Below are 15,010 nucleotides of genomic sequence, written 5' to 3'. Positions count from 1 at the left end.
GAACAGAAGTTGAACAATAAGCCTGTACACAAATGACGTTAAGCTGCACATTTCAGCGGTGTGTTCCAAGTAACTATTGAAATAAAATAGATAATGTTAGAAGTTATTGCGTATGTTTCATCTGTTAAGGAAAGGAAATGAAGTAATGAACTGTAAAGGGGTTTTCACTGCATTATAATGTACTAGCTGATGATCCGAGTAGGATCCGGTTCCGGTTCCGGTTCCGGCAGTATCTTAAGCAGTGGATCCGGTATCCGGCAGGATCTTAAAAATCAGGATCCGGTGCATCCCTAGTTTTTATATTGTTTGCTTGGGCCTGACCAAAAGTGTGCTGTCTCAAGATTTGGAAATCTTGCACGAATGTCTGTCAGGATTTGATGCATACTGTATGTGTCCAGATGGCTGCAGCATCCTGGCGCTTGGACTTAGAAACTGTGCAAAACCTTGTATTTCTGAGGCATATTTGCATTTCCAGGCCACATGCACAATAACGGTGGTATCATCACAGTTAGCTATCCTGTCTCTGTACTCCTTGGTTTGGTTTTTCACCAAGTGGACATGTGTGGTCGTCTCAGTTTTTAGTTTGTCTTGGTAGAGAATCATAAGCTCAGACAGAGTACCAGTGTGTTTTACAAGTTTCGTGTTGAAGTGAACGCCTTCTTCGGTTCGATCTTCAATGCGTGTCCACTGTTCCCACTCCACTTGCGTTTCCCCTAATTGTACAGACAGACGTATGGATTTTTTTTGGCACCGAGAGCAGGTGCGCAAAAGACATGACTCACTTGTTGGAGAACAACACACAAGATTGAAACTCTCTTCAAGCCTAATTGTTGACACAGCATTGTGGAACTTCCAGACCTCAAGCATCATCTTTGCATTCTCATGATACTGACATTGATATGTCTTTCTATCAGAGGCTCTTGGTGGTGTGATGTAAAATGGGCGCAATGCACAAAAAGATGAATAACTAAGCCGAATATCTTGGTGTTGGTGGAGAAATGTAGTGTGAAGGTTTAGCATTGTGTTGGACAGAATCATCCTTTGACGCTTTACTTTGTTCCTAGTGATTGTGTCTTGTCTGTCTGTAGTTATCCTTGAACTGTTTTCAAAAAACATTTGGACCTTTCGGGAGACGGTCTGAAGGAATGTAGGCTTCCTTTGGGAGAGTGACCTTTCTCTCAGTGTTTTCTATGACAAGCCAAATTCACGAATGCGATGTATCAGTCGATATTTCTTGAGGATTCTGCCAGACAAAGCCAGTTGTGGACGCTGTGATACAAATTTGCCTCTTTTTTGAATGTGAGGAGCATTTCTTCTCAGCTCAGCAGTCATTGCATGGTGGAAGAGCAATGACTTTTTAATAGAAGGATTTCTGATTCTACTCCCTTCAAGCATCTTCTCGGTCTGTGTCCGAGGCGAGTCATGTGTATTCTTATGAGTGTGCTCTCTGCGTTTAAGACGCTTTCTTAGCTTGTCAGCTTTTTTTTCCAACTTCTCAAGTTTGTCTGTCAATGCTGCAGTCTCTCTGGAATGTCTTTTTCTAGTTTTAGCCTCCCTCAAGCCAGCATGCAGTTGTCTGTTGCTCCTTTGCTCCTCAACGCTGTTGTCTAAGGGACTCTGTGGCGGAGAACCTAAAACTTGCTGGATTTCCTCTGCTCTTTTTCTTTGCTTCCTTGATTGTATCTGTGCCTGTCTCCAAAACTTTCTCCTACGCCTCTTTTTTCTCTCATCCAAATCATCGATCTTTTTAATTTTGCCCTCCTTCACCCTGTTACTCCATCTTTCCCTCTCCTTTGTCAGGAACTCCTCCTTCAACTCAGACTGGCTATTAAGTTTTTCTCTCCTTCTCTTTTGGTAATCTCTGTTCCTTTTCCTTCGCTCCTCCACTGACAACTTCTGTCTAGCCATTCTAGTCTGAAATGCATACCATTCTACAGTCAGTCCTTTGTTATGGATAAGCATGGAACACTTCATAACATCAGGTTGGCGGTAACAGTAGGCTACGGTACATCACAACTAGTTTGAATGGGATACATGAAACTGCAATAATGGTAAAAATGCATAGGATATTGGTATAAATTACATTGAAATACTTAAATTAGACACTAAAATGGCTTTTGTCAACACCATCAGAGAAAGTGTCAACACCGTCAGACACAAATTCTGATGGTGTTGACGTCTGATGGTGTTGACAAAATAGCACATTTCTTCTTATATCATGCATGATTCTCACAGGAGCCATTTTGTTTTTCACATGTTGGTTATGATCCTACCAATCTATATAAATCAAAGCTATATTGCAGAAACTTTTAAACAGATGTTTGACTTTTAGACACTTTGGAGTTGATACTCTATGGTTGTGACATGTGCGCATTAGTAAAAAGATATGAAATATAATGTATTTTAAAAAACTTACCAGAGCTCAAGTTTTCTTGTGGCGCCAGCAAAACCAAGAAGGAGGGAAAGCGGTCCTTTGACTTATAGCTGCCCTAAATTATTCCTGATTTTCCCCCCAATTTAAAAATGTCTGACGGTGTTGACGAAAACTTCGGACACATATTCAATTGACCAGAAAGAACATTAAAAACATTTTAAATTTAATTTTCTTTAATGTTAGTGAAATAAATACTACTTTGTTTGCACATAATATTAATAAAGTTCAATTTTATATAACTTTTTGGATTTTTTAAAGAATTAAAGTGTGGTGAGACCTGCTTCCGGACATGGGTTTTTCTAGGCACTGGTCACATATCATATCATTTAAAATGAAAACAAAATGTTAGACAACTTCAAAACATAATTTGTTGTGCTACCCTTGTCTTGTTTAGTGTTTGGGTTCATTTTTAAGTATATTTATTGAATATTTTAGCCAAAAAACTGTGATTTATGTCACGGACATGTTTTGTCCCACTTCTCAAAAATCACTGAAAAACAAACCGATTATTGTCGTAGTTGTGAACACACGTGGATTAAACCACATTTATTTCATATTATTAATATTTTATTTCATTTCACTATTTTATTTGTATATTTATTATTTCTATTTGTAATTATTTGTTTTGCTTCATATTGTATTTCGCTGCTGTGACAAAAAAAAAAATCCAGTTTGGGATGAATAAAGTAATTCTGATCAAATAAAAACCTTTTTTAAAATGATTACATTTATCTTATTTAATGCACAATATGATTCAATCTGCGACAGTGGGAATTTAAAAAAACGATACGCTATAGTAATCAGAGATAAATCCCCCTTGTTGTTCCTGGCAGAGCAAACCCCCCCAGCCTTTTATTTAAACTTGTTTAATACATATCTAAATACATATGTGTGTCCCGGGCCATAAATGTAATTATGCCGTCAGTTTTCAGATAAAGCCCCGGCATCAACAGCTACTTCTGTGTTCTACAGTATAATTCTTTTCACCTCCCGTATTGCTTTCAACCCACCAGCTTTTATGGAGAAAATAAGTTATAAAATTATAAACCAGAGGCATGTTTTCTCACTATTTTACACATACAAGTAACAGGCTGCTGTGCCTGTGCCGGAAGCAGCACCCTCTGAGGAATCAGCAGTTTAGTTCATGAGTTCCATGGTGGCAGCGTCCATCAATGCGCCACCTGGTGGAGCGATGAGCCATTGCAGTTTCTATCCATATCGATTATCAAGGGGGCGTCACAAGTCTGAGCCGTGTCCACTACGTCACACTGGGGGTTTTCCTTTTGAGGAGGGCCGGCTCTGCACCCGCGCAAGTCCGGCGCGGGTGCCTACGCCCAAAATCAAGGGATCTATCTGTAGGTGGCTGCCTCGCAGGTTTTGCCCCATTTTTGGGACTTTCAACATATGGTCGGAAGGATGCTGTGTTAGCTCATCGTTTGGATGGCCTGCTGTATGGACATTCTTTATAAGTTTGATGTATTTATTGATAGATCAGGGTTATGGACTGTTGTATATACTTTTCATTGCATCTACAGTATATTATATTTTTATGTTTTACTGGGCTATACCAAAAATAGCTCCTTGGTCTACAAAACAAAATTTGACTTTATTAACAGGTTCCACATAACTTTTAGGTTTGTTGAAAGCAATAACATAAAGTTGTATCTATTGAAACATAATATTATTGCTCTCTACCCTAATACAGTTATGTGAAATGTGTTTACATAACACTTTTAATTAAAGTCAACGTTTCAGTTTTTTCAGAGGGTGCTCGCGGTCCATGCTGTAAACTCATAATGGTCGATGTTGTCTTGTTTGTTCTTCATCGTTTGTCTCCCCTCTGTTTTACTGTTTATGTTTGGTGTTGGTTTTCTTTTGTTTCGAACATTTCTATTCTCTTTCTGTCCTGTCCTTACTTGTTGACATGTTCCTCGGCTTTAATTCAGTCTGTAGAGTTTGAGACTTTCAAACTGACTTCGAACTTGTCAAGGTTAGCAGAGGTGGCTGCTGGGAGTCATTAATGAGCCTGCGCCTTCAGGGAGAGCTAGTGAAAGAACGCAGCTCTGCTCTTACCCCGGGACATTGTCCAGCGGTTGTTATGTTAATCACTTAGGCCTAATTAATACCATGCATATCATTAGCAAGATGGGGATTCAAATGCCAGCATGTGTTAATTACTGTTGTAGAAGTCATCTACAGTGGAGGATGACCGTCTGCCAGCACTAATTCACACCCCCCCCCTCTCATGTGAGCTGGAAAATGACACGCTGGAAGAGTTTCCAGAAATAATGGAGAGGAGAAAACATACAGCAGCAGCTCTGATATGATCTCATATTCACAGTTATATCAACTCTTTGGTATGGTTTACTTCTACACTCCAAAAGATAATTAAGCCACAAGCGAATACTTTAAGTACTTTATGTACATTTTCCATTAAATCTTATTACGTATGTTTGATGTAAATACTCACATTCAATGCTATGTTTTTCCATTATACGTTGACTTAGTGTGAAAAAATTAAGAAACTGTTAGAGCAACACCCAACTAGCTAGCCAGCTTGAGACCTGTGAGATTATTGCACATATTATATCCTGCTTTATGTTTTGTTTTTGTTAATATATTCTGTAAATCTTTTGTCACAAATGTATATTTTTTATTTTATTGTATTGTAACTATATTGCCATGTTTTTATGCTGCTGCAATGTAAAAATGTCCCAAATTGGGATATAAAGTAATTCTATTCTATTCTAATATACACATGCAGACACTACTATTCGTCTATGTACAGCATAAACGCGTTAAAAGAACTTTTCACCTTCAATAACGTATTGTTTAGCAGCGGAATATTAAACAATTACGTAGTCGACGGTGAAGGTTGAAACGCCAAGTCGTTTTCTTGTTTTTTTTGGTTTTATGGCGGGTGGCACCTAGAAAACTCCTAGTCTACGTCCAGGGTGAACAGTCAACATCAGTGACGTCATAATGTTACCTTTGCACATGTGCGTTACCTCCCTTTAGGGTCTGGCTTCCCTTTATGGGATCTAATAGAATAAACAGTAGTCATTTTCTTACAGTTTATATTCAACATATTCACGTTGTGTCTAATTGCTTGAATAAATAAACTTTAGATTTCACAGAGTTCAGTTATTATTTTATCTGAAAATATTGTATCATATTTATGAGGGCCAAGAATCCGTTTTTTGCATGTATGCTGCTATGGGAACTTATTTGCACTTCTGTATATATTTGTACTGTTCTAATATATTCATATTCATCCGTTAAGAACTCTAGGCTACTAGACTAGACTCACACCATGACCGTTATTTTTTAAATATATTTACTTCTATTTATTTATACCTTTTAATGTGTGTATATGTGGGTGTATGTATGTGTACAAACAATTATTCATATGTGTTTTGTATTCTTTCGGATGGCTTTATCAAACACAGAGGAATTGACAATAAAGGTGACTTTGACTTGGTATACTTACTGACATTGAACGTATGTTTTTGTATTTTTGCTGTTTAATTCAAAACCTGTTCTATAATCTTATACAGGATGTTTTGTGTGTGTGTGTGTGTGTGTGTGTGTGTGTGTGTGTGCGTGTGCGTGTGTGTGTGTTTCAGGGGGATTTCCTGATATAATCTCCAGTCCTTTCATTCCTAATGAACGCCATTCAGAGTGCCAAAAATCCCTCGACTTACTGTTGTTTTTCAGACAACGTGGGAAAACCAGCTCCTTCCCTTCCTCTCCGTTTGTAGTTACATTTTCAAAAACACATGACAGGACTAAGAGAGCAACAACACTTAAACAACTTAACTGTCAGACTTTCTCATGTAAACACACAACTCAAAATCCCACCACGACACTATTAGACGCACCATGTCGTTGTGTTGTGGAATCAACAATCAGCATTCAACCCTGATTGAAAAAGACAAAGTCATTCTGGCACAGACAAGACTTTTCATCCTGTCATCAGTCTTTCAGAACAGATGTGAATATTTATATTATTATAGCATTATGACTATTGTTCTTCTGCTAAAGGTTGTCATTTTGACTTTAAGAGCTTTGATATACCGAACAGAACAACTATTTGTTATGTAAAGATATAGTGGAGAATAAAGTCCTCTGTTTTTGTTACACTGACTTAAGGAATGGCCGCCACTCTGCTCATACAGCGGTTACTCATTGACAGAGTTAGAGGCTGTCGTTTCTTACAAGCGAATGAAGCCAAAGTCAAATGAATAAAGGAGAGAAATAACTCTATTAGCGCCAATATTTGCACATTTTGCACAACTGTTAGGGCGTAATGATTTATATAAGGGCTATTGAAATGTTCCTACTGGTAAGTTGATTTAAATAGGAGTAATTATCCCAAATCATAGAGGTCTCTTTCCCATTGCAAGACAAGTAAACCAACTAACCAGCCAACACTGGGCTGGGGAACAGATGCATTCAGATGCTAGTGAACTCTGGAGCGGTTCATTGCTGGTGTGAACGCAGTCCGTACTAACACAAAGGAAGCGTAGTATTCACGCGTCATTTCCTGTTCTGGTTACTGGAGGAGAAGCTAGCAAGTTGAGGCTAACAAGCTTTTTTATCGTTATGCTTTCATTCATTCTGAAATCATTCATTCATTCAGGGAGATATAAACAACTATTAACTTAAGGTAGGTTATATTTGCTTCTCACCCCTCTGGTCCCCTGTGTACAGCAAAAGGCCATGGTACAATCTGATCAGAGCCCCTTGTCTTCGGGAAAACCTCCTCCGTACTGCAGGACGTCTCTCGTTATGTTTTATAATGTTTCTTAACAGACGTTGTCATGGCATTGGAATATTTTGGGGTTTTAGCGCCACCTAGTGTCTTTCTAGTGAGGAAACATTCATTATTAATCCTGCCTTTTATTTTGAAACTTACCTTCAGCTGATGTAACTTCCTGTGATGTCAAATCTAGCTAGAGTAGGAAGTTCATTACTTCAGTTGAGTCAGAACATGCCAAGGTGAAGAGATGCTCATCCTTGAAGGACGTTCTTGCCCTTGTTAAGGCTTTGCTTGTAAGTCAATGTTTATGATTTTGTGTATGAAGGACCAATTTATGCTTTTATGCATCTTAAGTTAATTTGTAGTCAAATTAATGGCAATAAATCGTTTTTGTGTAGATAGAATGTCTGAAGAACTTCTGCAAGTCATGTAGAGCGAGCAAGCTAACTAGCATGTTATTTTCCTCACGTGATTTCTATGCTACACTGTGTATGTATGTAGAAGGATGAAGCAAACACACTTTTATGTACATTTCTGTTTGTTTATTTAGTTTACGAAGGAAAAAGGAAGAATTCTGTAAACCTGAAGGATGGAGTAAATGTTCAAAATCCACTTCTGCCTCAGAAAGTCATTCCGTCGTTCTATCGTTAGCTGTCTGTCTAGTCAAGTGAATGGGCGCCTGGTGAGGACAGAACAGACGTTGTCTGATTATATAATCGTATGCACCGTCCGCTAGAGTCTGTTGATATCTCTCCAGATTAACAGCAGTATGAAAACAACCTTCTGCTCCATGGTGGAGGCTACAGTAGAAATTGCCAGCATTTCTGTTTTTACCCGCTTAATGTTTGACCAATTGTTGACAAGCATTTCTGTGCACATGACTTTGTTTACAGTTAATAGTCTGTTTGGGGTTTGCCCTTGTGAAGGCAAACAGAACCTTCTCAAAAATGTAACAAACTTGCCTCCGGTGCGCACCAGAGAATCGGACTATTAGGTGTGAATGCAACCTAATTCCAAAACTTCAGAATAAATATGGACTTTCTTCTACACTGAAAAAACTGAAATGTTGATTTTAATTAAATGTATTATGTCAACACCTTTCACGTAACTGTATTAGGTAAGTTCAAAGCCATATTTTTAAGTTGAACTTATTTAAATGTCATGTTCTTGCTTTCAACTGACCTAATACCAGTGGCGGCTGGTGAAAAAAAATCTTGGTGGGGCTAGTGTGCCAACAGATTTCCCTGCCTAATCTAGCATAAGCATTCAAATGAACAGTCGGGAAATGACTACAGTTCCACAATCATAATTTAATTTCACAGTTTCCAGCTTCACAGAAAAAGTAACAATTTACAGCTATATTAGACTTTATGCTATCAAATACTATACAATACAATCAAGGGATAAATTAACAACACGGGTATGATTTCAGCTGAATCTATACAAATCAACAGTGAGTGAGTGAATGAGTGAGTGTGGGTTGAGAAGAGAGAATGAAACAGAACTTTCCTATTAAAATGTAACATATACAAAGAATTTAGAACCAAGTTATTTTCAAAAACTTTTACATAAACAGATTATTTTAATACCCTCTCTCAAGGGAAAATGCATTTACTTGGAGAAAACAGCATCAGTGCCATACAGTTGTCATTGCATGTCACAGCCTGAGAGAAACAACAAAGCATTCTCCACAACTATATTACAATTACATACTATAATATTATTACATATTACATCGCCATCATCTCTCTTCGTCGTCGCGCGTATTTTTTCCCCACGTAGCGTAGGACAGAGTCTGGGAGTCGCACTACGAAAAAAAACTATCGCTGGCTCTTTATGTAGCTACAGCAATCCTAAACCTTCACGCATTTTACGTAGCAGTTGGGGCTAAATTTCCAGCGCCCCACCGGCGTTAAATTTGGCGACGTTGATAGGCCAATTATTCATAATTTCTCCCTAGCAACCATAACCGGATTGGCTGTTTAGCTGCCGGTCAGGGGCACTTTGCTGATCGCCCCATGAGAGAATGATACACTGTCTGTCAGTGGAAATTCACTGTTTAATGAGTGTTAGTTGGTGGAAATGTTGTTTAAATGATTTAAATTGCATGTAGGCACACACACTATTAAGTAAAACTGACATTGATTTAAAAAAAAATATGCAAAAAATATTTTTTCCCCTCAACAGCTGGTGGGGCAGAGCCCCAGCGCCCCCTATGGGCCAGCCGCCTCTGCCTAATACAGATATGTGAAATCTGTTGACACAATAATCTTGATTAAAGTCAATGTTTCAGTGTTTTCAGCCAGTTTAGTCTTAGTCTTTGGACGAAAATGGTTATTAGTTTTAGTCACATTTTATCCTTCATAGTTTCAATCTAGTTTTAGTCGACGACAACTCAAAACGTTTTAGTCCAGTTTTAGTCGATGAAAAATCATTACATTTGATCAACTTTTAGTCAAAATGTTTTTCTCTCTATAAACTAATTCGGTTAGGCAAATACAGGTATCTGAAATTAGAATCAAGTTGACAGTATCAAGTGTTGAAATGCGTAAAGCAACATTTCACTCTCTTAACACTCTGTGTAATATCTGGATTCCTTTCCTTAGTTTAGTGGGATATCTCTAGACTCTCACATTGATGCGATGCTGCTGTGCTGTCCTTGCTGATCCGCTAAGGTGCATACTATCTATCATTAAAATATAGTATATCAATAATATCAAGTTTAGATTTTGAAGATTACGTTATAACACAATACTATTATATATGTCTACCTGGCCTTAGACATAAGAAGTCATACACAAATATCTTACAAATAAACTGCTATTCTAATCTTAAAAAAAACATCTAACTGCAGTGTGACTGGGTACTTACTGCAATGCAAGCCCAGCCAACAATAGCCTGGAAGCCATGCTCATTCCTTACCGCAAACTGAAAACTTTAGCAAGAAAGGCCAAGCCAACATGGCTACTAGCAAATGGGCCCCTAGTTGCCGACTGCCCAGTAATATTGTCTTAACGTTAGGGAAATTATATGCTTAGTCAGCATTACGACTTACATGTATCGGTACAGGTAGCTAACCTACTGTGGCATAAATAGCAGGATGGAGCGCCTTCAAGTGTCTCTTCAGGTTGGTCGTATTCTTCCCAACTAATTTGTAGCCCAATGTCATCTCTCCTTCTCCTGCAGTAACAGTGCAGTGTGTCTTCCTTTCATAAATAAAGTGTGTCCATATATCTAGTCTTTTTTCCGACCAAAGCCTTTTTGCGCTGAAGCCATCACCTTGTTATTTTCTCACTGTTTGGACATCATCACTTGTAGCTGAGGGATATGAGTTATGTGTGCAGATTCCCAGAATGCCAACTAATTCAACCAATGACAGGGATGCATTTTGACAGACAAGATGGACAATTTGGGGAAAATAAAATATCCTGCATTTTGGATGTCCAATAGTCCACCATTAACACTTTAGTCTCGTCAAGTCAAGTCAAGTCAAGTCAAGTCAACAAAATAAAGATTTCGTCATAGTTTTTATTATCAAAAATCTATTTTTAGTTCGTCATCGTTTCGTCTTAGTTATGTAAAAAAGGTTGTTGACGAACATTTTTCGTCATAGTTTTTGTTGACGAAATTAACACTGTTTTCAGCTCACCTCAAACTTGAATATTATTGAATTTATCTGTGGCAATAAAGAGCATATCTGTCCATAAACAATTTCCCTGTCCCTCAAAACAATCCACAGAACACACTGTAAACACATTTCTTATGAACCAGTTATTGGATGAAAAAACAATTTTGTTGGAAATGTTTTTTGTGTTTTGGGTCAACCAAGCATTTTTCGGATGACCTTGCTTTGTGATAATCGACAGTTGTTGTAATGATCGTGATACTAATGTAATCCTTACCAACTTCAAAACCTCCTGAATTGATTCTCAATGAGCACACATCATTAATTGATACACACGGCCGCCCCCCCGCAGCAGCCTCACACAGTGCCTCCTGCTGGGGGGGGGGTAATTGTCAGGTTGGAGGGTTGACCTTCAGTGGATTCTGCTGTGAATGCTAATGATCCCTACTGTCCTTCGCTGTCACTGGCCGGTTAACTCCCTGATGAATTACACTTCCCAGAGTTCCACAGGGACTGTATCCAGAGCAAATCACTCTCAGTTATGGATATCTAATTGTTTGTGCTTTTGATACTATACAGACTATATGCTTGTACATGTGATAACAAGCCAACCTTTTCATTTTCATTAAATTAAGGTTTTTTCAAAGCATTCAGGAATCCTTTATTCGTCCCACAGCGGAGAAACATACATTTGTTACAACAAAAGTGACAGAGCAGCTAAAAAAAGGCATGCAAAAACACAGAATAAGCTAACAAATTAGTGTATAGAAGGAGAGCACACATTAATTATACTAGAATAAAGTAGGTAAGTAAGTAAGTACACATCCAGGGGTGAAAGTGATGAGCAGCAACTTCAGAACTTACGTGTCCGGAGGACTCCCCAAAACAAGGTGGCCAACTATTGTAGAGTCCTAAAATGTTATTTGTTCTTAATGTTTTGGTATTGTCTCACCTTGTAACTTCTGAAAATAAAAACTATTGAATTAAACCAAGGTGGCCGTCTTTAGACTTCTGTCCTCCACCAGCTCAGTGTGATGGTTCCCCTAAGGCTGAAGGAGAGGCCATGGACTCTATCTAGACTCTCTTTGTTCAAGTGTTTCCCCAGAGTGCTGGAGATGGGGCACAAAAAAACATCATCTTGGCTGTAGGGTACCATGGCGACCAGCTTTTCCACGTCTTTCTTTTCAAAGTCCTTGAGAAGCACATGTCAAACATTTCCCCCCGAAGCTCATCCCTGTGCCGGAATGGTCTCCTTCATTAAACAGAGCCGGATATACCAATATCTCAGTACAGCTAAATAATTCAGTACTTCTTCATTAACCCCCCCCCCCCCCTAAAGAGCAGACACCTTAAAACTTCACAGAGGCAGGTGGGGTGGCATTATTCTAATTAATGGGATGAGCTCATCAGGGTTCTGGGCCCTGTGTGATCCTACAGATCAGTGAGGGCCCTGACTGGAGCCTCCTGATCAGATCACAGCGGGCGCCGCCTGCTTAAATAGACGGAGTAATGGAAGTCGTCACCCTCCTCAGCGGCAGCTCCATCCCTGCTGATAAAGACCCAGCACTCACCTGGAACAGCCTCAGTGAAATCCACTTAAATATATGTATCAATAAAACAGTAAGAGCACGCGGTTTCCAAGTCTGGATCAATGGTCTAATGGGGATGAGCGGACAAATCTGCCATCTACAGGAAGAAGGAGGTACTGCACACACTGTACATTTTCTTTAATAGGATAATGTGTGTATATATATTTATGTGTATATATATATATATATATATATGTTTGGGTGAACAAGTTGTATGTATATACATATATATATATATATATATATATATTTGTATTTGTTTTACTTAAACTTTTTTATACCTCGGGATTGTGGGAAACAGTATTTCGATCTCTCTGTCTGTACACACTAAAGGAAAGCTTGACAAGTAAGTTGACTTTGACTTTGATAGATATTTAAGAAACATTTGGAGCTGTATAATGACAGCTCTGTAACACAAAGACACTGGAGCCCTGAGAGCTCTAACAGATATATATTGTAAGGACTACTTTATTACTAGATTTCTATGAGCTAACATACACATGCTGCTGCTGTAAAGTGCTGAATACATTATTAATATATTACAGGATGTAGATTTACTTTTAATAAAAGCTACTGCACTTTTTTAAATAAAGTAGTTTATATGTTTTGGTCCCTTTAGTAGACTGGTATATTAGAGAGTATTCTTATTAATTCTGTATATTTGATAGTGTGTATTCTTAGTTACTCTTCTGAATACATGAATACTCTGAATATGCATATATTTGCTTTTAATGTTTGTGTAATTGTATTTGTATGTTATTCTATTTTTAAGAAATGTTATAATTATTTTAAAATGACTTATAAAAAGGACAATAAATCTTTGAATCTGAATACAGTGGTTGTATTTAATATGGATCGAATAAGTGTTTACAAACCATCTCTACAGAGTGATTTACCATCTTTCAGTTTCATTGTTTTAGTTCATGACCTGCTCAGCCCCAGATGACAGAAAGTTAGAGGAGAATTTAGCGGCTAAAGAGCTAAAGACTTCTCTCAGCAGTTTGTGGAGAGTGAACAGTGTTGATACACACGGTCCTTCATCATCAAAGTCAAAGTCCACTTTATTGTCAAAGTTTCCACATGTGTTATACATACAGAACATTGAAATACCGTTTCTGGCAGTCCCACAGTGCAAATATAAACAAGAACATATAACATAAAAAGATAAGAGCCTAGAAAAAAAGGGGGAGTAAAAGGGGTATACAAAAAACAAAGTAATACAGTATATACGTATGTTAGACACAATCAACACAGTTTGACGGTAGTGCAAGTAGTTCTTTAGTGCAAAAAAATACTTTGTGCAAAGTACATTTTCAGTAGCAGCGGAGAATAGAAAGTGACTGGTGCTGGATGATGAAGTAGAGGCGTTGATGGGCCTTCTTTGCCATCATAAAGCCGGACCCCCCGTGTCTGCTGGAAGTTCAAAAAGAATGTCTCAGCTAACATGTCATAATACAAATGTGTAGTTTATTGCACTAAATTGCGTCTCCAAAATACAATTTGTTGCGTGTTTAAGAAAAGAGATTAGTTGATTAAAGGAATACTCGACTTTCTTTATCGATTACTGACCCAATGAACCTGAACTCTTGAATACAACTTCTTAGGGGGGCTCAGTCTGTAGGGACTTGGCTTGGGAACCAAAGGGTTGCCGGTTCACGTCCCAATCAAACCAAATATGGAGTATGGATTGGCACCTCAATATATAAAGTAATATAATCAACCAATGTGAGTGAAAAAATAGTAAAGTATCCTCTTTTTGTCCCATGCCTTCACGGTGAACGAAAATCAGAGTTGATTTTGGTAGTTTAAAACATCTGGTTTGATAAGATAAGAATGACTTCATTAATCCCAAACGGGGAAATGTTTGTGTTTCAGCAACATAATACAATACCAGGTGTTAGGGAATATTTTGTTTAGGTGTTTAACCTTTGACCTAGTTCATCATTTTCTCCTTCCTCTGTCTCTATTCCCAAGGGACAGTTCTTTGGCCTTTCAGGTTACTGTAATCTCCCTTAAGGAGGGGCAGCTTGGGCGCTTTGTTGATGCCAGTCTATGATCGAGCAGAAGCTACCATGAGATAGTTATTGTTCAGGGACGTCTAGAAGCCCCTCTTATCTGGAACGTAGGTTCCCTGACGTACATTCTTTTGCCATGTACGACAGCTTTAGTTAGATTCAGGGTCCATATTTGTTTAGTCTCGCTGATGAGGACTGTTGATTATACACTCTGAACTGGTTAAAACCTCGGACTGTAGTAGAGATCTTCAGAATTGGTCGGGCAACCGCTCTGTCACCTCGTGGCTGCAGCAAATATCTTGTGAATTCTCCAGCCGTTAACGTCAGAATAAACCTTCAGTGTTTGCCATCAAAGTTCCAGCTCTCCCCGTGTCTCTCTGAGTTTCCTCTCCATTGATCCAGAAGATTCCATCACACAAGGCAAATATATAGTTATATATATATAGTTTTGTTGTTGTGAAACATCTCAATTTACTTGAACTCATCAAGATTGGATTCTTAGTTCACCCTTGAGGTATGCAATACTTTTCCTAGATGTCAAGGTAACTCGGGGTGGGTAATTGATAAAAAACTCACTTTGCAGGA

The sequence above is a fragment of the Eleginops maclovinus genome, chromosome 17, assembly GCF_036324505.1.
Source record: "Eleginops maclovinus isolate JMC-PN-2008 ecotype Puerto Natales chromosome 17, JC_Emac_rtc_rv5, whole genome shotgun sequence".
In the NCBI taxonomy this organism is placed as follows: Eukaryota; Metazoa; Chordata; class Actinopteri; order Perciformes; family Eleginopidae; genus Eleginops; species Eleginops maclovinus.
The sequence above is the reverse complement of the archived record's forward strand: the minus strand, read 5'-3'. Positions refer to the sequence as shown.